The following is a 24,109-nucleotide window of genomic DNA, read 5'->3' on the forward strand; positions in this document are numbered from 1 at the left end:
TAAATGAATGCTGTGGCCTGTAGTTACCAATCAGAGTAGACTCCTTAGGATTGCGATCTCTAAGGAATACTATTATTTAGTCTAATAAAGCCAGTTAAAAAATGTATCTGTCTCTCCTAAAGCCCACATTTCTCTACCCTGGACATCCTTTTCCTACCATGGAAACTCCATGGACTCAGTAGGAGGCAAATATGGGCTTAAATTCTGAATTCACCATTCAATAACTAAAAAAACTTGGAACAATAAGTTAAACTCTGAGCGTCCGTTTCCTCACCCAACAATGGATGTAGTATGTATATATACACAGGGCAGGAGTAGTGCTTCCCAGAGACAACCTGTGTGAAAGTGCTTTGCAAATGGTAGAGTGATAGAGCGATGTACACATGCAGCAGACACACATTGCTATTTGTTCCTCTTTGCTTTTTTTGGTCCTTGGACGAATATTGCCCAAGAGTCTGGTGAATTTTATGTTCAGATAAGTAGGCCTAGCTAAGTGTTCTCCCTTCTCGTGCCAAGATGGCAGTGGGTATTCATGGGTTTCTGGGCTCTGAACACTGGAGGGAGAGGAGAGGGAGGCCCCTTCCTGAACACACTGTGGAGCTGGGTCAGTAGGCATGGTTCCGGCTTAAGGCAACTGTAGGTTTTTAGCTGTGGGTTTACATCTGTACTTAAACAAACACAATATGAATGGCTTGATGTTTGTGTGTGTGTGTGTGTGTGTGTGTGTGTGTGTGTGTGTGTTCCATATCAAACTTAAACAGTCCCATTTGTATAGTTTTGCTTTTGTTTCCTTTGCTTTGGGAGACGAATCCAAAAAAATATTGCTGTAATATTTACAATTGCCAAGGTATGGAAGCAACCTAAGTGTCCATCAACAGATGAATGGAAAAAGACGATGTGGTATATATTTATATATATACACACACACACACAATGGAATACTACTCAGTCATAAAAATGAAGGCTATTCTGCCATGTGCAGCAACATGGATGGATTTGGAGGGCATTATGCTAAGTGAAATAAGTCAGACAGAGAAAGACAAATACTGTATGATATCACTTATATGTGGAATCTAAAAAATATAACGACTAGTGAATGAAACAAAAAAGAAGCAGACTCACAGATATAGAGAACAAACTGGTGGTTATCAGTGGGGAGAGGGAAGGGAGAAAGGGCAAGGTAGGAGTAGGGGATTTTTAAAAAGGGTTATTATGGGGTTATATGAAGTCATGTGTGTGAAACTTTTAAAAATTGTAAAGCACTATAGAAGTTAAAGAATCTTTCATTCAAATAAAAGTTTAAAAAAACCCCAACTATAGTTATAAAATAGCACTGGCTCACAAACGCAGAACATTATGAAACCAGACAGCAGGTCTAATGAGAACTAGAGTTGAATGAGTGACACTCCTTTTAGATTCATTTCCATGGAACTTGGGAGGCTGAAGATTTGAGTAAAAGAAAGGGGTGCGCTTTGCTATGGAGTGGGGAGGAGAAGAGCTTAAGTGAGACCAGTAAATAGGCATCCTCTGGATGGTTATTGGGGTAAAGGTAACAGATGGGAGGATATATTTGGAGGGGCAAGGGCCAGTTTTCTAAACATGGCATAAAAATGTGCAGTTTAAGGATTATAAACAGTTTTGATATATGACTCATATTTAACTCACAGGCTTTCCAAATGGCTGCAGGGGATCAGCACACGGTTAGGGCCACTCAACATCATGGCACTTGATACATGCCTATCAGATGAAACTTTTATGAAAAACCCATACTGTGCTTCACCTCAGCCCAGGTCAATGGGCAGCAGAGCCCTTCTCTGTGGTCCAGAATATCTAGAGCCAATAGGCTCTCCCTGCATCACCATGGGAGCAGGCTCCCTGGATGAAACATGCATGGCTGTGAGGGCTTTAATGTTGCCTGCACTCATCTTGCTTTGCAAGCCTAGCCATAGTCCGGAGCTGTAGAAACACAAAGTACAATGTCCAGAGGGGATCTTTACCATCACCCAGTCCAATGCTTTCACTCTACAGGTCAAGAGGATGAAGTCCAGGAAGGAGAAGTAACATGTTCAGCATAGGACTACACATGAGCAGTTAGACTAGAACTTGCCTGTCTTGACTTCAAGTCCTGTGGTCTTTATAAAATGGGGAAGGCTGTCACCCAGTTCCTTTTAGAAGAGCACAACGTCATTATTCTCCATACGACACATTTCACTTAGCCATCACTTCCTGTGGTCTTCCATTAGGTCTGTCTATCTGCACGTCCATCAGTCCGGCAAAGACACAAAAATATGCCATAAACAGCCAAACACATCATGGAAAGGGTCATCATAAGCAATGAGTACTGTGAGAAGCCAGACTTGAGTTTATACCTTAGAAATGGACACCTCTAGTCCACTTCCACAATTCCAAGCTGGCTCTGCACACAAGCTGAGTTGCTACTTTCTTATAAGTGGACACAGACATAAACTGACCAGACAACTAATTCATTAATTGGAAGCCACTGCACCCATTCACAGATGTAGGAGCCATACTTCTGAGGAAGGAAGAGGGAGAAAGAGAGGAGAGAAAGAAGAAAATGAAGGAGAAAATGTCAGAAGTAAAGAAGGAGGATGTAAATGAACTCTCTGGTCTACGAATAAAAAGGATCCAATCCAGTCCACTAGATAAAAGTTTCTCAGTACCAACACCCTGGAGTCTCTTACATTTCAAGCCCTAAAAGAAGAAGTTTTGTTTCTCATTTCTCCACCCCAAATAAAACTCAAGCTTCTCACTTCTTCTTTTCACTTTCAGCTCAAATCTTAGAAGCAGCATCTTCCACACCTCCCCTTGTCTGGTCCTCTCCCCTGCAGCCTTGAATATCACAAGAAGTTCTGAAATTTGCTCAGTTGCAAATATATTTTACCACTTTCTTTGCAGCTCCCACACATTCTTGGATTTCCAAAGCCACTCGAGCATCAACGAGGAGGGAGACACTCTGAGGTCCAGGCAGCTGTTGTAAGGTGGTGTCATAGCTCCCAAGGCCTGGCTAAGAGCAGCTGGCAATGAGTGATCCATCTATTATTACCCAGCAATCTCACCTGTTAGGTACATGTCACAGTGACCATGCCTGATTTCAGAGTCAGGCTGTCTTTCCTACATTAAGTGGCAAAGACATTATCTGAGATGAGCTGCAAGTTTATATGTATAAATTTATCTCTGTGCTTGTTAATTTTTAGTTTCTGAGCCCCTCATCTTCAGCTGTCAACTCCTACACAGCATGGAGCTATCAACCTTACCTGAAATGCCATGCCATATGGCTTTTCAAATTGGCACTTCCCCATGCCTTGATATCAGACGTGCCCAGGCCTTAGGCTTTCTCTGTCTAGCTGGGTCTCCCTTTAACTTCATATTTCACCAGTTTGTAGCTTCTCGTTTGTTTACATCTCACTTCTTCCCAAACCTTCATTCCATTCCATTCAATTCATCAAGGCTTTACTGGGTACCCACTAAGGTCAGATACTAGGGAAGCACTTCAGCGTTTGCAAAGAAGAGTAAGACATAGTCTTCATCCTTAGGGAATGTTCAGTCTAGTAGTAGGAATCAGATAAACACAGAAATAATCATGATGCCAGGAAGAATGTGATCATTGCCTTCTAAAATAGGCATGATGTCAGATGGGAGGGAACTCTTACTCGTTTGAGAGAATGAAGGTGGCATTTGAGGTGGATCTCATAGAATGTGTAGGATTTTAACAGATGGAGTTGGTGGGAAGGCATCTATGGTAGTAGGAAGTGTAAGAGTAAAGGCAGTTAGGTAGGAGTGGAGGGTATGTGTAATGATTTCTCATACCTGCTCCATCATGTAGGGTTCTATAGGATGTAAGTAACAGAAAAAAAAATTAGTGTTTAATAATAAGGACATGTATTATCTCCCATTCCAAGTAAGTGGCTCCAGTAAGTATATTTAGCAGCTCAGTGATGTCAGGGCTCTGTATTCAGCTTCTCTGTAATTTTCTTGGCCTCCCTTCTTATTTTTGAAAGATGGTTCCAAAAGCTCTAAGCATCACTTCTTCACACAATAAAGTTCAAAGGTGAAAAGGGGCATGTCTCTGTCTGTGATTCTTTTTACAAGTGAGGAAAACACTTCCAGAAGACCCAGCAGACTTCCCTCCAGGGGAAAGGACAACATCACTTTGTCCAGCCTTGACTGATCAATGGCAATGGAGAATGGAATTGACTTAAATCAACATTCACCTCCAGGACCTGAGGAAGGACTCATGAAGCATTGAGCTGCCAGATACTCAAATAAAATGAGCATTTGAAAGAATAGAGAGTTTCTGCCCCTATATGATTGCTTTCTCACATCTTTGCAAACGTTTGCACAGACAATTCCTTCTACATAGGGTGCCATATTGACACTTCTACCTTCCCACCAGGAGCTCCCAAAGTATTCTATATGCTCCAACCACACTGAGTTATAGCGGTCATTTTATTGTTTACCAGTTCCACTTGTCTATGAGCGTGCTGAGAGCAGAGACTAATTCTCATCTACTTTGTATGCTTAGCACAGCACCTGGCCTACCTTAGATGTTCAATATATGTTTGTTGAACTGAATACATGTTTGGTGAACAAATGATCAGGTGAGTGGGGGAAATGAAGCCAGATGACTTAGATGAGGTGAGGTACCATTTGAAGTTGATTGTGTAGAGAATGTAGTTGGGTTTGAACCTCCTTCTTTCCTCGTTTCTATGATTAACCATTGACCAAACTCCACAGCAGATTATGGAGTAGCTGATGCCAAGCATCTCAGCACCACCTTTGAGAAGCTTATGTAACAGAGAAAAGAAAGCAATTTCCAGGCAGCAACTTGATCGAATGTGAGTAAGCAAAACCAGGAGGGGCAAGCGAAGGAAGGGAAAGTCCTCTCCGAAGAAACTGATGAAATATTCTCGGCTATTTAGTGGAATCTCAGAGGTGCTATCCTGTACCTTCATCCCTACCCTCGCCTTGATAATTCACAGTTTTTAATTCCAGGTGAAAGCTCATAATGAATTGATCACAGCCACAGACCTGATGGAGTTGAAGACCTTTATGTTGATAAAACCTTCTTTCTCTTGATAAGCCATCACCAAGAATGTAGAACCAGTTAAAGGGTTTATCGAACTCATATTTTCATCTTAACTAGACAGGATGTAGGCTGTGAGGTTATAACTGTAACATACCCCTCCCTTCCCAGAATAAAACCCAAGTGGGAGGGATCTCTGGGTCTTTGGGGAGTGAGCATAAGTAAGTAGCTTCATCCTCAGCTGTGTTGTGTGTCTTTTTCCCCATGTTTAATCATAATTTCCTCCATCACTAATTCTGAGAAAAGCAAAGATATAGTAGGCCATAGGAACAGCTTCCCTTCCGCCCTCTTCTGTGTCAGTGTCCAGGGAATTGAGGAATCTTGCCCAAAATGGAATGTGAGAACTGAGGTTGTGCCTGGAACATTAGTGTTGTGTGCTGGTTAAAAACCCAGGATCGACAGCCAGAAGGACTTGAGTTCAAATCTCAACTCTTCAACTTATAAACTAATAATCTTGGGAAAGTTACTTCCTGTAGTTATTTGTGTTTGCATATCTTTCTCTGTAATTTGAGGATAATATGAGAACTTACCTCATAGGGCAATTGTGATGAATAAAAGTTATCATACAGAGGCCAATGCAAGGTAGTTGCAACAGTTAGCATTCAATAAATATTTTATTTTATTTTATTTTATTATTCTCATCATACAAAAGAGGGCCTGCTTCTTTGGAAACAAGTGGGGTGAAACAAGAAGCCTCTTGGAGAAAATGAGTGATTTTATTCCACACAGAGCTACATGAATTCAATCCTCAAGAAATGTCTTCCCAGGGAGGAGGACAAAACAAAGTCACCACCAGAGAGTGAGGCTGATTTGTTTTGAAAAGAATCTTATGTTTGGAAAAGAAAGCCAAATCTGCTCCATGAAATTGAGCTACAGATAATAAAAGTGTCAACGTGGGACACTGGTCAGAATACTGACTCGGTTGAAAAAAATTCATCATAGTTCAGAAAAATATATATTCAAGCACCTTGTCAGTACACATCTCGTCCCACCCTGTGTCACCCTGGCAGCGGGTCTGCTTCATTTACTGATAACAAAGAGAGAAAAGAAAAGAAGAAAGTTTTTATTATCTCCGAGCTGAGCCCCACAGGGCCAATATAGCCACCCATGCAAGACTGCCCCTGCGCCCTGCTCCCAGCCTCACGCATCCATCAGCTGAATCAACAGCTGCGTGCAAACGTCATCATGCCTTCCAGCCCCTGGGATGAGGACCAAAGTGAAGGAAAGAAGATTCTCCCAGTTGAGAGGAGAGCTGGAGAGCCTCCCAAAGCTTTCCTCTCCCCCGGAATTACAGGTGCCCCTGTGAGCCTGGTCAGAAGAGAGCTGACAGCCCCGGCAAAGAGGCAGGGTGGCGGCACAGTTACATGAAAGTCAAGAGCCCAACCAGGTGAATATGGGTTAAAAGGTAGGTACATGGCCTTTTCTGTGAGTCACAGCAGCTCAGGCCACCCCTATCTGGCTTCATGCCGCACTGGCAGCATGACACATGGGAGCATGCAACAGGGTGGGGTCATTCAAGTGTGTTCTGTCCTCCCCACTCATCCCCCCTCAGGCTATGGGCCCCTTGGAGGTGGGTGCAGTGTCTTGTTCACCTTGATACCCACATGCCCTAGCTCAGTACCTGGCTTATGGTAAGTTCTCATTACACACTCACTGAACTAACTGAATAGAATCGAAGGATTGCACCAGAGGAAGAAGAGGGGCAGGGACATGGTTTTTTTTGAAGATTTTTGAGGTATAAACATTACTAATGACACCTCTGAGGAAAACAATTCTGTCTTTGGTATATATCAGCGTCACCTGGGCAGCTTTTGAAATTCAAATGACTGGTCTCCATGGGGGGCCACAGAACTAGACTCTCTCTCTTTTATTTTCTTCCAGTTCTATTGAGATATAACTGACATACAGCACTTGTATAAGTTCAAGGTATACAGGATAATGATTTGACTTACATACGTCATGAATTGATTATCACTAAGTTTAGTGAACATACATCACCTCATATAGATATAAAAGAAAAGAAAAAGTATATATTTTCCTTGTGATGAGAACTCTTAGGATTTACTCTCTTAACAAATTTCATATATAACATACAGCAGTGTCAGTTATATTTATGATGTATATTACACCCCTAGTACTCACTTATCTTATAATTGGAGGTTTGTGCCTTTTGACCACCTTTATTCAACCAGAATCTCTTGAGTAAGGCATAGGCATCTGATTTTTAAAAAAAAGAGTCCTCAAAATAAAAGGGTTACATGGCTAGGATTGAGATGCACCAGAGTCAGGCATTGAACCACACCCAACTACCCAAAACTCCTTTCCTCCTAAGTGTCCAGCCAGAGGAAAAGTTGCATTTGGAGTTAGACAGGGATGCTGCAGATATAAGGAGGGAAGCTGGTGCCTTCGTAATTACTACATTCCTTGTGGATTTTGTTTCACTTATAAGAGCAAGTAGATCCTGAATACTTCACAGTTATCAGAAATGAACTCATCAATAGCAGAGTCATCTACCCAGATAAATCACATAGCCATTGACCTGTATAAGTCCCTTTTGACAACCTGACCTAAGGACAAGACATCTGATGCAACCATGGTCCCATTAATGGGACACCCTGAATTTTTTTGTGGGGAAGAAATTGCAAGTATCATGTGCATATCAGCCATGCTTTTCCAAAACCTATGTGCAGAAAACCCCATGCACATTTTAATTCAAATATCCAATTCTAGTCTCCAGTGGGATACCTATTTCTGGTTTATTGCCTTCTTTGGGCTGACCTGGCCTAGGAAACAAGCCTGTACCCATGACCTGGAGCTCCGTTAGTTAGTCCACGGTGGGCACACATTTTCTTTGGAGGGCCAGAGTGTATATAATCTGGGCTTTGTTGGTCATACCAGTCTTGCAAACTACTCCACTTTGCCAGTCAAATTTGAATTTCATATCATTTTCATGTGTCATGAAATAGTCTTCTTCTTTTGGTTTTTATTCAACCATTTTAAAATGTAAAAAACGTTCTTAGCCCACTGGTCATAAAAAACAGGCAGCCGGCCAGGTTTGACCCATAGGCTATAGTCTTCCAACCCCATCTTAGTCAAGAGGATGTTGTCAGAGCTGGACAGAGCCCTAAGCCTGTGCCCTCAGGTATACAGTGATAGAGGAATGCAAAGAAAACCCATCGCAGCTGATGATATAGGCTGGCTCTGCTCAAAAAGTCACTGAGGAAGGTTCAGGAGGGACTCGCAGAATCTGGATCCCATGCTAAGACTTGTATTCCCATAGAAGAAAGGATGCCTGCAGATGTATGGGGGTGGAGGGGAATGAACAACAGTGATAAATTTTTAACTGGGGCTCCTGAGTATAGAGTTTGTTATAAGCATCTGGCAAACCCCAGAAAAGTCTCCTGATTCTGCTGGCTGAAACCTATTCATATGGTAATGTTTTTTTTAGGTTATTAAAGAAGAGGCAGTATTCAGGAAGGAAACGTACTTAGGAAGAAGAAAACAATTAGTTTCTATTACTGAAATAGAATCATCATCAGAGAGAGAGAGAGAGAGAGAGAGAGAGGAGAGAGACAGAGAGTAGAGGAGAACTCTATGTATGTATCTAGACATGCAGAGAGGTATATGTCTAGTCACTTTCAGATCACCCCAACAGATCTTTTCTTGCAGTGATCATTGTCTGGTTCTGAAATTCCTCTCACTTGTTCAAGTCATTGGTTGAAATCATTTATCTTCCTACGTCCTCCTCTTAAACCCCTTTGAGCCCACAGTGGCTGGGGACTAAGACATAAAAGAGGCACACAAACAACCTCGGATGTAGGGCAAGTGTGCCACATAGACCTGGGTGTGCACTGTCATCAGCGTGTGAGAGAGTGCGTCCTGACTCCGTCTGCAGTGAAGGTTGGAGGGACATTATAACCATCTTTCTGAATATACAGCACCAAGGACTAGAGGAAAGTCTGGATGGAGGTGGCAGCCCATAAGGGATAGATGAGTTTGTGCTGATCAGGACATATATCTGGCAAAGCAGAAATTATTTCTTCCCCTTGTCACCTCTTCCTGTTCTGTGGCTTCAGCTTCACTTTAGTCTAAGAGCCCTGCTTTCCTAATTAGCCAGCACTTGTTTAGCGGAGCCCAGAGCCAGCCAGCCAGCCAGAGTCCTGTAGACTCTGCTAAGAAAGATCTATAAAAGTAAATGGTCTCTCCTCCTCCTCTTACAGTCTTGGTACTGTGAGGTATCCCAAGCTTCCTCCTTGCTTCCCAGATTGTCACGAGGGCCACCACGGGTGGTTCAGCAGGTTGTGCCCTCCCGCAGTGACCCAGCTGATGCGGGGAGGGATGGCTGAAATCCAGCCTGCATTCTGCTTATCAAGTGGTGTAGCATCAGGGCTGTGTCTGATTCCTCCTTCCTCACCTTCACTCCTACGACGGACCACTCTTTTCTTTTCACAGATGTTCTATCTGGTCATCGAGCAGTACGGACAAGCACCTATGTCGTCCCAGAAGGTCACCTTTTTCTGATTCATCCAAAGACACTATACAGGCCTGTATTACCATCACCCAGAGCGTTCATCATCCTCAGTATTTAGCTATCCTTCTTACTCATGTCAGGCTAATGTGAGAAAGATACAGACTTTTTTGTTTGTTTGTTTTGTTTTTTATGATACGCGGGCCTCTCACTGTTGTGGCCTCTCCCGTTGTGGAGCGGAGGCTCAGTGGCCATGGCTCACGGGCGCAGCCGCTCCGCGACATGTGGGATCCTCCCCGACCGGGGCACGAACCCACGTCCCCTGCATCGACAGGCGGACTCTCAACCACTGCGCCACCAGGGAAGCCCAGATTCAGACTTTTTTTCAGAAATAAGAGAGACATATCGCAAGGTCTGAATTCAGTGGGAAGACACATGTCGTCAGGTGCCCATCACCAGCCAGAGGTTCCTAATGTCCTAAGAGAGCAAGAAGGACACCCTTCACTTCTCTTTCTGACTCTGGTGGTCAGTAGGATCTGAAGCAAGTCTGTTTCAGACCCCACCCTAGCAGAGTTTGCTTTCAGTAATAAAAGTCACATGTCCAGCTTGCTGAGTCCAGGCATCAAAGGGGCATAGAGCACTCTCACACCTGGAGCAGCACAGTTGCCAGAGTCTGGAGCCACTAGAGAGTGTGGTTTCTGCTTGGCTTTCTTTCCCCTGAGGTCTTGGGTTTTGTTCATTTTAATCCAATTAGAGAAAAGAAAAATCAGTACGTTTTTAAGCGCTCGTGGAAAAGGGCTCAATTGACAGCAGCTTAATCACTGTGCTGTGCAAGGTTAATTTCCACCCGTGGTCTTTAATAGGCCTGGTACTGGAGATGAATTTCTTCAGTGGATGCCACACTCAGGTCACCTAGCTGCCCATTTTAATCAGGAGGCTTCCCCAACTCCAATGTTTATGTTTTAACCACTCCTCCGTTCTTCTTCTCTGGAGGCTGATGTAATAGGAACTGCAAGCCAGATTCCTCCTGGGCTGAGTTATCGTGAGATCCAGCCTGTTCCTCCCTCTCCCTCAACTCCTGGACTCTGCCATCCAGTTGCATCCTTCCTTCCCCTAGATCACATAGGATCAGGACGTCATGGCAGCACCCTCTAACCTGAAGGTGCTGGAAGGTTGAAGAAACAGAGGGGAGATAATACAAATTAAAAGATAATTACAAACTATACTCAAGGCTGAAGCACATAAATTAAAATCTATTAACTGCTGACTTATGGTTTGGTGACCCATGCTTATTTGCTGGGTGATAGAAGTGAGCATGAAATCTGTTAGCTTCTAAGAGTGTTTGGAGAAGCCTACACAGCTCTGAAGAGTATTTCTCTTTTGGGTTAGATCAAGTAAGGTCCCTGTGAAAGGCTCTCCTGGATTGAAGAATATTCTGCAAAGCTTCTCTAAGACAGTAAGCACAATTAAAGGTGGTGCTCATATAACCTGGCACCCTGAAACACCAAGAGCCACTTCTGGGTGACATCCCTACATGTGGCAGGAAGACTGACTATACATCAGGCCTGAGTTTATTCTAATGGATTCTCAAGGCAGTATTAAAGCAGCAGGGTTCAGTTAGAGGCTAAGAATTAAGCACCATGATGGGTCAGACAGACTTACATTTTTAACCTCTCTGGGCTCATTTCTTCCTTATGGCAGCCACTACCAGAAATTCCTAGATTGGCCAAAACTAGAGGCCATAGTTAGTGAATTCAGGCTTTCAGTGCTGTCTCAGAAACACATGAAGACTCGGGTAGAAGAAATAATTGGCCTTGTTCCAGATAGACAACTAGGGGAAGTAATCTGACCCAGAAGGCAGAAGAAATTAATGCTCTTCTGCTCTCCTGATCTTCTTCCTTTTGGTTATTGCAAAGTGGAATAGGCTGTGGACCCAGCCCAATCTCCTGGCTGGCAGTCAGGACACCAGACATTCACACTGCCTTGTCTCTAGGTGGGAACACCATGTCCTAGACGCTGCTTCTGGTTCCTCACCTGGACCAAGTGAGAGATTAACATTCACAGTGAAGGTGTCAGAGTAAATGAGGTAAATGAGGTCCTTCTGGGGAGTGCCCTCTGGCGGTGTCGTGATCTAGTCAGCTGTGTCACAGCAACAGGAATACTTGTGTGCTGCCTTCTGCCAACTGTTCCTCCCAAGCTGTCCTAATGGCTCCCTCCTCTTCTGCACTGATATTCACATCCTCCTTTTTCTCAGATGCCATCTTTTCCTCCTCATCATGACTGCCATCATCAGAATAGATAGTTCTTTACTATCCTCAGCTTAGTTTTCATTTGTACTTCCAGCTCTTGCTTATGTCATACATCCTTTAATTACTTTTTTTTTTTTTTTGTAAGCAGCCCCATGAAGGCAAGGACTGCCTCTGACAGACCCTTATGCCCTTACAGAGCCTTGTTCATGGCCTGATCATGGGAAGAGCCAATAAAAGTATGTTGGATTTAAATTAATATACTGGGTAATGTACAGCACAGGGAAGATAGTCAACAATATTATAATAACTTTGCATGTGTGTTATCTATAAAAATGTCGAATCATTATGTTGTACACCTGAAACTAATATAATATTGTAAGTCAACTATACTTCAAGAAAATGAAAAAAATAAAAATAAAGTGAATTAAATCCACTTAACTCTCTCAAACACCTTTGTGGTAGAGGTGCTATCGTTGCCTTCAATCAACATTAAGCCTTTATTAAGCCCTTGCCTGCTAGGCCCTGTGACATTTACAAAGAAGGGCTCCACTAATATAGTCTCTCTGGTGCTTTGGCTATTTGTGTATTTAGTGTTTTTTTCCTAAACTATTTGGTGGTAACCTTCCAAAGAACAAGGAATTATTTTTTTCTGTATGTCCAATAGGTGCTCATCACAGGGACTGTCTATATATCATTTCAGCCAAACTCACCACAATATTCATGGTTTTCACCCATTCTACAGCAGAAAAAGTCAAGGTTGGGGTGTGTTAAGTATTTTGTCTATGGTCACACGGCTGAAAAGTAGCAGATCTAGGATTCAAGATTAGTTCTCTCTAGTATTGAGAGTTGAGCCCTTCTCACTATACTGTTCCGTCCCTCGGTGACCCCAACTTATTTATCTCACGTATCAAGACCCCACCACACCACCTTATACAAGGTAGGTACAAATGATTGATGAATAAATGAAAATACAGTCCCTCAACTCAAAGAATTTATTTACAGTCTAGCTGCAGAGTCAATACATAAAGGGGCTAAAAAATAAATAGCAATTTAAAAGGTATGTGACAGTCCAGTACAACAAAACAAAAACTGTCATAAGACTGTATAAGATTAATTGCCAAATGAATGATACAGATAATAAGTGCTGTAGGGCTGGAATGATCTGGTAAAGCTTTATGGAGGAAGAGGGATGTTTCTAAGTACAACTTTTAATATTTATGAAGTGTCTACTCTGGACAAAGCCCTATATGCGAAGATCGACAAAACTCAGTCCCTGCTCTCCAAGGGTTTTGAGTGTAGAGTAGGGAGGATGAGTAGGGAGGTAAATACAAAGTGAGGTTTTGGAAACAGATAGGCAGCATAGAAGAGGAGGTGGCTGTCCAACTACCTTCCCTTGTTTTTCTTTGCCTATGCTCTCCCAAAACAATTTATTACAGTCTTGCTTCTCAAAGTAGGATCCAAGGACCAGCGGCATTAGCCTCATTCGGAAACTTGCTAGAAATGCAAAATCTTGGGATCCACCCCAGACCTACTGAACTAGAATCCGCATTTTAACAAGATCCAGAGTTGATTTGTGTGCACATCAAAGTTTGAGAAGTGCTGATCTAGGATGCAGAGTACTTAAGCAGCTGGGACTACCATCATTTCTCCATCCGTGCCGTGTGTCCCACTCCAAAGCCCCACAGTCCTCCCGGAGATGGTGTAGTGTATTTAAGGAAGCCAGTTCAGGAATCTTGCTCTCTGTCCTTTCACCACTGTTGATGACTAATTTCTCCTTCTTTACCTACAATATATTCCCTCCCCCAAATCCCTGACTCATTCTCACCCCTGCAGTTCCTTGCTGCTCCCAATACCTTCTGTTCCAAGAGCCAGATAAATAAGAATTACTTTTGCTACTCAGTTCCCTCAAATGTCAAATTCTCTCTGGAGTTGCTGGACTTGTCAAGGAGGAGGAATTATCTTTGTGGTTAAATATAGACTCTGTCTCTCTTTCTCCATGCCCACCCTTATCCCCTTGAGTCAGAATCAGCAGCAAGGGGAACAGAACAGAGAGAATATTTTGCTTCTTCAGATGGGAAGGTATTGATCAGGCAGAGAAGAGAAACAAAACAGAAAATAACAACAAGAGAGAAAGCAAAGGCATTCAAGTCTCAGATGCATCTAACCTGGATACAAAAGGGCTCTTTTATTAGGCATGGATTTATCTTCAAGTTCAAAATGTGAGAGAGAAGATCTGAGAAAATGAAGCAAGCATTGAATATTTGGCATTTGCAATAGGAGACGTATGAGCTGTGATGATTAAAACTCAGCCTAATGGTTTTCCAAGACAATTTTAATACAAGGGGAAAATGTTCTAGCCAGATTAAAAGTTAGAGCTCTTTACCTTGGATGCTCTGGTGGAAAAATGAGGCTGCCAAATGAAGAGAAAGGAGAGTGGACAGGAAAGAGAGATGGCTTTCCTCCTCAGTGTTTCAGGAAGTGTGCTGGGTATTCTGCAGATGTTTTACATAGATTATTTCATTTAATCCTCACATAGTACTGTAAGGAGGCATCATTAATCTTATTTTACAATTAGGCTTAAAGAGATCAGAGAACTTGCCCAATAACAATAGATACATACATACTTGCACAGCATTCATGGATTTTGTATTTGTGAATTCACCTATAAGCTAAAATTTATTTTTAACCTCAAATCAATACTCATGGTGCTTTCACAGTCATTTGAAGACACGCGCAGAGTGATGAAAAATTTGAGTCATCCAACGTGCATGTTCTCAGATGAGGTCAAATGACACGACCCTCTGCCTTCTTATTTCAGCTCTGATGCTATAAACAAGTGTCCTTTTTATGGTCTATTTAGTGCTGCTTTATTTTTTTTACATGTTTGTACTTTTTTTGATGAGTTCACTGTTTAAAATGGCCCCAAGAGTAGTGCTGAAGTTCTATCTACTGCTCTTAAGCACAAGAAGGTTGTGAGGTACCTTATGGAGAGAATACGTGTGTTAGATAAGCTTCACCCAGACGTGAGTTACAGTGCTATCGGCTGTGAGTTCAATGTCACTGAATCAATGACATATAGTAAATACAGTGCCTTTAAACAGAAATGCACCTAAGAAAGGTTACCTCTTCATCAGTTGATGAAAATGTCATGGCCGGAGGCTCCCAGGAACCTAACCCTATATTCCACCTAAGAGCAGTGGTTCAGTATTCACTAATTCAGGGTTTATGGCAACTTTATAAAACAAAACTACTGTGAATAAGGAGAAGCAACTATATTTTTTTTTAACTCTCAGGTAAATTATAGGTATAAATAGACACACATATACAGACACATACACACATATATACATATACATGTTTATCTTCAGGAGACCACGGGAACAGAAGACTTTTAAAAGTCATTTGGGATAGGAAGTAAGACCTCTAAAGAACTTGCTAAACTGCTTTTTCTGGCAAGAAAGTTTGAGTGAATATCTGTCCCTGTCTTGCTGGATGAGGGGTGATGTGTGGGGACAGAGTTGGGTCACGACCCCCAGCTCTTTATCCTCCCTTTCATCAGCTTTCCCCCTAAATATGTGTTGCACACATGATTTAAAAATATTAAATTGAAGAGAGGCCAAGTCACGAGCCCTCCTGGGTGCCCAGAAGGCTCTGTCTGACACTGTTCCCGTGGCTGTGATTGGACTCGGATCTGCCACACTCTAAAGCCATGCCCTTTCCCCTGTATCTTCACATCTGCATTGTCCAGGGATGTTCTATTTCTTGAATTCTAGAACTTCATGGAATAAGAAGAAAGAGTCTCTCATCCTTCTGTTGAGCACAATTCGCTGTCCTCCCATTTCCAAAGAATTGTCTTCTCCTCATCAGGTCATCCTGAAACAAAAAGGGCCACACTCAGGAATCCCATTTTCACTCAACACCGGTAGATATTTTTTTAAGAACTGAAAAGTCTCCTACGAGCTGAATAGTATAGGACCACTTTGATTGCTTTTACGTATCTTATAACGAGGTATGTTTCATATTTGTATTGTTTCTTTCCCCTAATTTCATCAGACTCATCTTAGCTCTGGCTACTGCTCTATGCCTTTTTCTCCTTGACAATCTATTTCCACTTATTTTCTCTTCATTCTTCAATTCAGCATGTTCTTCCACCCCAGCCATCCCATTCACCGAATGCCCAAATCACTGGATACATTTCATTCTTTACCTTATCCTCTCTTTAGCCTTTGACATCATTGACTACATCCTCATGTTTCTGAGGCCTCGTGGAATGAGTAAATAAAATTTAGGACCATAAAATATTAGAGTAAATAGGACCTTAGAGGCCATCAGACCAAATCAGTCAGTTTGGAGGGGAGGGGGAGAGTGACTTGCCAAAAATCATGGCTCCAACTGGTGGAGGAATTCCAGTGCCCACTTCCCTGTAGTATCTGGTCTCTCAGCCTACAGCACCTGGTATTCTATTCCAAGCTGGTCTCCCATCCAAGCATTATACAGGTCTGACCCTGACCAACTCCATGACTGACTGAGCTGGAGGATGTTCAAGGTGATAGATCTATCTTTTCTGTCACTTCACCCTCCTCTGCCTCCCAGGGGCCTCTAACCCCTCAGGCTGGCCTTTGGCTGATCATGACACCAGAGAATCAATACCAAGAGGAGAAGAAGATTGAAAGTGCCAAGCAGAATCCTTGAAGATGCCATGCCACGCTGATGAAAGTAAACTGATAAGAATTTTACTGCCCAGAGTTAAAGACCTCTGGACATTTATTCTGTAGTGTAAGACAGTTGCTAAGTTGTAGAAGGATATGTATTTGGGGGTGTCTTCCACTTAAGCTTGTGAATTATCATTTGTGCAGATACCCTAGTCAACTCCCTAAATCTGCTTCTAATCAGTATTGTGGGTCCTTGCACTCTGAAAGGCTCATTCTATATACGGTACAGGTAAAAAGAAAAGACTTTTAGAAGAAAACAAGGAGGAAGGAAGAGAAGGGGGAAGAATAGTTCAACTTAAGTTATCCCCAAATGTGGCTGCTTTTGTAGCATTCAATACAGGGAAAAACTCCTCACCTTATAAGCAACAACAAATGGATCCTGAACTCCAGATTCTATTTGCAGAGATGGAGCTTTGTCCTTGAGCTTTTGGGAGGACTCTTCATGATGATGGAAAATTGGGGTGGAATCCATCATGTTGCATATACACTACACCTTGGGATCTAATCCAAATGGTGAGCAGCCCAGAGCTCTGATAGGACACAGATACAAAGGACTTAAAAGATGTAACTTTGTTTCTACAAACGCACAAAGTGCCCCCACGTTTTGAAAGGAGCAACCATGTTGAAGTGTTTTCACTCTTTCTCTAATTCACCGATGTTTTACTCATGAACTTTAAATATTATAACAGCCTCACCCCTGTTGGCATCAAGTTTTTCTTTTTTTTTTAATCCAATTTTTATAGAGCAGCCAAGGGGTAGATTGTGCTTATTAAATTAAAGAAGATAATGCATGTGTAAAATGTTTTGCAAATTGTAAAACTCTGTACAAATCTTAGTCATTGTTATTATCATTTATTAACCAATGCTGATTCCCATTAGAAAGAGTTCGGCCAGTCTAACTCCCATCACCCTCAGCCTCATGTGCTGTTATCTCATGAAGTGGAGTAAGTCAGGAAGAGAAAAAAGCAATAAACCTTCCATATGCCACACACTCGCAGAAAGAAAAAGGACTTCCATTTAAAGATTCATTCAGCAAATATTTATCGAATATTATTTGTGAAAGCAATACAGTGGTGAATTGTAGTCTCCATCTCTAAAGACCTTCGTGCATTACAGGAAGAAAGACATTTTTAAAAAGCAAACAATCAATTCACGATGACAAATTGTGTTAAGTACTATATTTATTGAACAAATGAATAAATAGTAAATGAATTAATTAATGGTTTCTCCGCATAAGTGATATTTAAACTGAAAACTGAAGGATGAATAGGAATTAGCCAGGAAAAGAGCTTGGGGCCTTTAAAGCACTGGGAAAGACCAGTAAACTGGGTGAGCAAGGAGGAAGGTGACATGAGCAGAGGCCGGCGGGTGGTAGATCCTGCAGAGCACCGCAGGCCACAGGAAGTTTGTTCTGGCTGGGACGGCTAGCCTGTGAAGCTTTGGTCCAGGAGTAACTTAATCTGATTCAATCTCTAAAAGGATCACTCTGGCTGTTACTTCAAGAATGAAATTGGGGGATGGGGTAGGGACACAGGGACTGAAGTGAGGGGACCACTTAAGCTATTGTAGGAGTGTAGATTAGTGAGACCAGTGGCTTGGACTCGGTGGAGGCAGTGTTGTCGGAAGTGAGCGGACATACTCATGAGATACCTTGGACTTAGAATTAAGAAGCTTTTGATGATCGATTGGGAGGCGATGGAGTTGCCAAAGATCCCCTCGAGGTTTCTAGCCTGAGCAACTGAGTGGAAGAGCTTGGGAACAATGGAGGAGTTTGAGGTGGGTGGTGAGAATAATTTTAATTTTAGGAAAAAAAACCAAAAAACAAAACAAAAAAACCTTGGTCAGATGAGAGCAGCGTGTCAAGTCTGGAAAGTGAGATGGGTAAGACACAGCACTGCAACACCAAACTCCTTTTGCTATGTGACTGGTATTTAATAATGTCTTTAGAAAACACCTGGCATAGGATAGGGTTCTGTCAACTCTCAATAGACAGTACAACATGGCACAGAGCTCTTCTCCAGGATCAAGGACCCTGGAAAAGAAGAAGCACCCTTTTCATTTGTAGGAATATGGTTTCAAGATTTCCCCAGTAGGCAGCATTTTCATATTGACTACGCTCTGATTAGTTGCTTACCTTCCTTAACATCACTGGAGGGTGTTCCCCATTTCCTTACTCTCTTACTTCTTTGAATAATGTTTTGGAGACCACCTCAGTTATGTGATAACAGTCTTTTTTTTTTTTTTTAATTGTGTTAAAATACACATAACATAAAATTTACCATTTTAATTATTTTTTATTGTACAGTTGAGTGGTATTAAATACATTTATTGTTATATAATCATCACCACCATCCATCTCCAGAATGCTTTTCATCCTGCAAAATGGAAACTCTGTACCCATTAAACATTAACTCCCCGTTTCCCCACATCACTCTTGCTAATAGTGCTTTTAACATAGATGTAACAGCCTTCATTGCTTAGAAGGAAAGGTCTTCTGCCTTGAGTTGGGGTACATTAGACAGTTGGCAGTGGAGGGGAGACCCAGACAGGACTCTGTCCTGGGTGAGCACCAGCTTTTCCTGGGTATCTGTCATCATGGCAGGTGGAAGAGAGTGACAGAATCCTAGGTGGGAACTTAAACTTGGAGGGTCAGAGCCCAGCTTCCGTTACAGTTTTGTCTCTCTGCCAAGAGACTCTTTATTGTGTCTCTCAGACAAAACCTTGGCATTTCTGTGTTTTTTTGTTTTGTTTTAACAGCTTTATTGAGATATAATTCACATAAAATACAATTCACCAATTTAAATTATACAATTCAATGGTTTTAGTATATTTATGGAGTTTGCAACCATCACCGCAGTCAACTTTAGAATATTTTCATCACCCCAGAAAGAACCCCTGGACACATTAGCGATCACTCCCCACCCTTTCCCCGGCCTCACCGTGCTCACTGCTCAGTGCTAGGCAACTACTAATCTGCTTTCTTTTTTGATGGGTTTGTCTCCTCTGGGCACTTCACACAAATGCCATCACACCCTATGTGGGTTTAGGTGACAAAATATTTTAACAGAGGAATGCATTGGTCTTTTGCTAGGATCTCCCTTATTATGCAGTGAAAAACAACAGCCCTAACCCCAAATCACAGCCAGGTAAGCTGGGAGAATTGCAGTGTTAGAGAGGCTGCCAGAAATCCCCCCCTGGCCTTAGCCTTCCCCAGGGCTGGGAGATCAGGGCTTTAGAGCTTCCTATCTCATCACTTTCTAAAAGCATAAAGGCCATTCCTTCTGGTCTTGGGGGATTCCCTGGGGCTCAGTGCTCCAGGTGATGGGAAAGCCTCTGGCCTACAAGCACTTCAGGTCACAATTTTTTGCCCTTTAAAATAGAGGGAAGTTATAATAGAGGAAAGAGGGATTTCAGGATGACACTGAGACACGGGGCTTATAGCAGAGCCGAGTGACCAGAAAACCCCCCAAATGTCTCACGTAGGAGCCACCAGGATGATTTTCCCCTAAAAATATTCCCCCGCTGGCTTGGGAATCCCTCAGACAGCAAGTCTTTCCTTTGGGTGAATCATAAACTCTCCCTCCCTGTGTTTAGTGTTTTAGTTTCCCAAGCACTTGGGCACACATTGTTTTGCAATATCTTTCATTCTGTTGATTTTGATAGAGCACCACCCACCTGTTTGCTTGTAATGAGTTTGTTGAGGATGAGGTGCTTTGCCTCATTGGTGCTCCCAAAACAATTTACACTTACCTCTATTATAGCACTTAGGACCTTTTATTCTATTTGTTTACACCGTCTATTCGCCCCTTTAGACTATGAGCTACTACAGCAGAAGCTTCTAGACCCAGCACAATACAGGATACCTAGTAGGCAGATAGCAAAGGATGCCAGTGCTCACAACTTGTTTTACGGGAAGAAGGTAGGGCTTAATCTTGTAAGGATAGAAAGTGATTGACTGAAGAACGCTCGCTCTTCAATAAGGCACTTGAACCCAGGTTTTGTAACTCCAGACCCAGGGCTTTTCATTTGGCACTGGTGCTTATAGACATGTGTATCGTGGTTTGCAGTTTCACAACAGGCATTTATATACATCGTCTCAAGTGACCTTCATAATAGCCTTGTAAGGCAGAGACACAGTTTTAGAGGTTACTGAATAAGAAAACAGACTTAGAGATGTCAGAAAATTTACCGCGCAAACCAGCCCGAAACAAGGGCTTTGCAGACCTGTATTTAAAAGCTAGTTCTGTCCTTTCTGGCTTGTGATTTAACAGTTATTTCATCTCTATAATGGGAATTGTAAACTCTGCCTTGCAGAAGTTTCTGAGATTTACAGATAACGTAAATGCATTGCTTGGCTTGTAGTAAGCACTGCATGGCAGGTGACTATTATGATCGCCAGCTTGAAATTTGAAGCTAAAAGCTACATCTGCATTTTCTAAGGAATCCCTCTGCCCTTGTAGACCCTTGTTTTAAGATGTAAATGCCCTGGGAGGGACAATACTTTAAGTCTGGCACATCAGAGCAGAAGGTGTTAGGATTGAGTACTGGGGAGTTACACTAAAATACCCAAGAGGACTGAAACTTGGGGCTGGAGGTGACAAAGACAGATTTCCTGACTTAATCACAGTTTTGGAGGTGGTCTCAGAGGGTGCAGGGAGTAGGATGGTGGGCAGCTAGACTGCCTCGATGCTTTCCTGTGCAGCATGCAGCACACACCCCTATAATTCCCTAGGAGAATGAGGTGAAGCCTGGACTCATGGAACCCGTGGCTCGGGAGAAAGATCTGTGCGCTCACGCACTCCCTCGAAGCTGGGTGAGTGGGTGTCCAGAGCGGTTATGAACCAGAGAAGCATGTGCATTTGTTTGACTTTGATGTGTCAACACTTGCCTGCATATGTCTCCTTTTGCAATGTTTGTAAAACGAGGTCCTGGAAGATGGAGTGTTACCTCTTGCCTTGGCCACCCTTGGTATGAATAGCCTCATCGCTCCGAATTCATTTGGTGTTTATGGGAATATCATATGTAGTTCTGTAGACATTCCCTAACCATTATAATGCAGTTACCATAGATAATGCTCTCCTAGTGCAATATGTTATCACCATTTTAACAACCTGACATACGATGGGCTCATATTATCACTTAAATGAAGCCATTAAGCAGCTAGAGGCTTCCAGGAGTCAGATGTGAGAGCATCCAATGGACAAAGCTGTGCCACTTCCAGCACCGCTGACTTCATCAGCTGGAGGGGAGGACGCAGCTCTACCTGGGGGTCATCCAGCTAGCTGGCCAAAGGCTTGTAAAACAGTTCCCTTCGGAAGCTAACTTGGACCCCAGGCCCTGAGCTAAGAAATAAACTCTTGCCTTATTACAACTCTTCTTTAATGTAGAAAAGAAATGTTGGTGCCTAAGAGCAAAGCAATGAGATGTAATCAAATACACAATTCCAGCTACAGAGTTGAGTAGTTGAGATCTGAGGGAGGCGGCAAACTATTCAGAGACCTGAAATTACCACTTGCCCGTGGGGTTTGATTTGAAGCATAGTAAAAGCATCAACTAACATTTGTAAAAATGCATGAGGTTGACAAACTCTTATCACATATACTATAATTTATTTGATCTTCAAAAGCACCCAGTAAGGTAAACATTATTATTATCCCCATTTTACAGGTGAGGAAAGGGGGGTTATTTTCATCAAGTCAGCCTCATAGGATTATAGGAGGAGTAAACAAAATAATCCATGTGAAAAGCCTAGCATTTCGTAAGCACTCTCCATATATTACTTTTTATTAACTGAGATATTTCAGTGGGAAGTTTCCTTTGTCCAAAATCATCTCTTGTCTTCCTAGAACTTAATCCCTAAATCCCATCATAAAATCATCAGTCTGGTTGGTACTGGATCCATGAAATGGGTCTGTTGTAGGAGTCTGGCCCCCTGAGTCCAATTTCATAAACTGAACAGAGATGGGAGGAACCAGTAACTTGGGAGTCAAAAGAACTCACTCTAACTAAATAATTAAACTTCAGGATTAATGGGGCTTCACTTAAATACAAACTAGCAAATAAATTTTACAAGAGGTGATCTTACACCAGAAGACAGTAAGAAGTCCCGAACTCTGAGAGGTTAGGAGAGAGTTTGAATTTTAAAATTAAACAATTGAAAGTTTGTTCTCAGCTGGGACAACATAGACTTTTTTTTTGAAAGACTTTATTCTTTTAGAGCAGCTCATAGGAAAATTGAGAGCAAGGTACAGAGATTTCCCATTTACCTCCTGTGCCTCACACAGCATGGATTTTTTTTTAAAACCAGCTTCTAGGACTTGGAAGGTGAGACAGAGAGTGAAGATCCCATGATAAGAGGGAAAGAAGGAACCCAACCTGAAGACAGAGAGGTGGTGCTGCCCTGCAGAGCTTAGAAGAGGTCATCCTAAGACCAGAGGCAACAGGGCCTCTTGTGGAAGCAGAAACATACTCTCTGTACACTGGGACAGTAATCCCGATGCCAGCCGGGCTTGTAGCCTCCTCAAAGCTTTGGGGAATTATGCCTAGAATCCTCCAGTTCCAAGGTTGAATTCCACCTGGCCCTCTGAATTCTGGGCACCCACTCTTGGTTTTGTCTCTTGCTTGGAGTTCAATGTTATCCTCTTCACATTTTTTATTTTTTTACTTTCTTTGACAGTTTATGGGATCATACAGGGGGTGGAGGTGGGGTTACAGTTCATAGTGGCTCCTACTCTATGTCCTACTTCTGCTCACTGCTGACCCCCTCATGCCCTTCCTTCAGAAACACATGGAATCAATATGAGACACTTCCTATGGCACATGGACCCATCTGCTTCTCTCCAGGGAGTTACCCTGTCAAACCAGTTTATTTCCATAGCCCCGAACTGTTCCCAACCTTGGACACCCCATCTTGGGAAATCCCAGTGGATTTACATTCAATCATTCTTATGTGCTTTAAATTTCCCCTCTGTATCTCTGTATTTCTTACAGGGCCAGAGTGGAGAAAAGAGGACCTCCAGAGGAAGTTAAAGGGCACTGCAGCAAACTATATGTATCTACTTTACAATCATGGCCTGACACTAATCAGCTGTAAATGGCATTCACCTGAGGATGAATGACCTGGCAGACCTAGATTAAAGAAACAGACCTAGATTCTAGCAGAAGTGTTATGCAAAATGCTTAAGAGCCAACATGGCAGAAAGGAGCTTGCCAGCCATAGCACCCTTGAGGTCACAGGGTGCAAGCTCCTCCTTAGAGACACGTCCATCCTATGTTCATTTTATAGCTCTTCTGAACAGAGAAGTACAAGGAAGTATGACCTGGGGAAAACAAATTCAGTGCTCTTTTCTGGATCTGGTGGAGACAGCAGGCACTTTGGTGAGTCCTGACAAAAGGGGACCTTTTGTGAAAGGGGGACGTTCCTTGCCCACTGGAGCAGGTACCATAAAGAAGCCAGAAAAGGTTGTTACCCCCCTCTGTGGTTAATGGGGTAAAAAAAAGGGCACTTCCTCAGCTCTGCAGCCTATACCATCACATAAATTGAAACAGACAGAATTACCACTGATACAAATTAAAA

The sequence above is a fragment of the Phocoena phocoena genome, chromosome 1 (genome assembly GCF_963924675.1).
Source record: "Phocoena phocoena chromosome 1, mPhoPho1.1, whole genome shotgun sequence".
In the NCBI taxonomy this organism is placed as follows: domain Eukaryota; kingdom Metazoa; phylum Chordata; class Mammalia; order Artiodactyla; family Phocoenidae; genus Phocoena; species Phocoena phocoena.